Raw genomic sequence first — 2,159 nt, 5'->3', positions numbered from 1 at the left:
GTGTCTCTATATTTCACTGATGTATCAAATTACATTTTTTACCAACCTTGTTGATGCTTTTTCTGCAGCAACCAACAGTGATATGACTGGAATTGCTAAGACTTTTTAAGTATACATGTTTTAACTTCTTTTTTTTTTTTTACACATAGATTTCACAGATATACATGTGAATGCACCACACTCTTCATCTTTCCAGCATATGACAATTTCAAACATCTAGTCAATCCCATTTCCATTTAGCTGTATGGTATAAACTGGAAAATGGCAACAAGTCAAATACACAATGTGTTAAGATAGGAAATGCCTGAAAACATGTTTACTCTGATAGTTTAAGTCAGTAACACAAAATTGATATTTGTGTTACTGATTTGTGTTAGATATTAACCCTTGTGCTATCCTTGGCACTTTAACATTGGGAGTTGGGTCATCTAGACCCACTAGACAGTGCGCTGAACCTTTTTTCTTCAATGATTTGTGATCTTCACTGGTGTCCATGGATTACATGAAATCTTTCCACCTTTATCCACCTTTGTCATGGTAGGGAGAACACGTCAATGTGGGGGGGGGGGTCATCTAAGATAGCACAAGGGTTACACAATGAATGTATGTTTAGGTCTGAGTGTTTGTGTATACATTATTTTTGTTAATGCGTTGCCCTGAGATATGGAAGTACTCCACCTTTCACCTAACTACATGGGAAGGACTCCACACCCTGCTTAATCCAGGAGAGGATGAAACAACTGTTGACAAAGATGGTGGAGTAAAGTCATTACTTGAGATTAACTAGGAAGAGAAAGGGGTGGAGCTTTATGACCTCACCTGAGATAAAGACATCTCACCTGTGAACTGTAAAAAACTTTTTTACTGTAGAATTGATTTATAAAGTCTGAACACATTTAAATTAATTTAAATATTTAATTCATAGATTAAAAATAGATTATATTGGATATGGATTACTTACCTGTGCTTTTCACCTTGTCCATATATTTTATGTTCAGTATATATTCATCAGATTTTATAGTGTTTTAAATCTATTCAACTAAATTTTGTTACACTAACAAGAACTTTTACTTTTGCAAAATGGATATTGGGGCCCCCATATTGTTATAACTTTATATAAATATTGATATTACATTTGATACACATACTTCTGACACCCTTAGCTCATTAGAAAAACTTTCCTTAAAAATCCATTGTCCAGAACTTGTTCCATGTTCTCTGCCCTGCAGTTCATCATCATTCCACTAGGAGCAGTAGAAGAGCTTTTCCTGCTCACCTCAAAATGGTTGCTTCCATGAAATCTCAAAAACACTTTTGGTGGGAAAGGTTTTGCTAAGTTTCAAATAAACAAGGCGTTTTTGTTCTGGAACACTTGTTAATATTTTTGCATCTTAAACCAACACCTTTGCTCGCTTTGACACGCCGGGCAGCAGGGACACTGGTCCTTTACAGCCAGAGGAACAGTCCCAGCCTCTCGTCCTCCTGCTACATTAGGTGAGCTCCACCCTCAGGAGAATTGAAACCAGCAAAGCCGCAGGACCAGATAAGGTGTCAGGTCGTGTTCTGAAGCTATGTGCACATCAACTGACCGGAGTTTTTCTGGACATCTTCCATCGGTTCCTGTGTGCCTCAAGTCCTCCGTCATTGTGCCTGTGCCGAAAAAAAAATCATCTGTCTCTTGCCTGAATGATTACCGCTCTGACACCGGTGATCATGAAGTGTTTTAAGAGGATTGTCCTGAGCCACATCAAGGACATCATCCCTGCTACTGGACAGTCATCAGTTTGCCTACAGAGAAAACCGATCAACAGAAGATGCAGTCTCATTAACCCTACATGCTGCCCTGTCCCACCTGGAGCATATTGACACCTACGTCAGGATGTTGTTTGTAGACTTCAGCTCAGCCTTCAACACTGTGATCCCAAACAAGCTGACGCTGAATCTTCACAACCTGGGACTGCCTACCTCTCTGTGTCTCTGGATCAGGGACTTTTATCACCAACAGGCCTCAAGTGGTAAGAATCAGGGAGTCAACATCATCCACACTGATCCTGAGCACAGGAAGACCACAGGGGTCTGTCCTCAGCCCGGCCCTTTTCATTCTGTTCACCCATGACTGATCTGCCATTCATCCAGCAAACATGGTTGTGAAGTTTGCC

This window comes from Oryzias latipes, chromosome 22, assembly GCF_053564925.1.
Source record: "Oryzias latipes strain Hd-rR chromosome 22, Olatipes_Hd-rR_3.1".
Lineage (NCBI taxonomy): Eukaryota > Metazoa > Chordata > Actinopteri > Beloniformes > Adrianichthyidae > Oryzias > Oryzias latipes.
The sequence above is the reverse complement of the archived record's forward strand: the minus strand, read 5'-3'. Positions refer to the sequence as shown.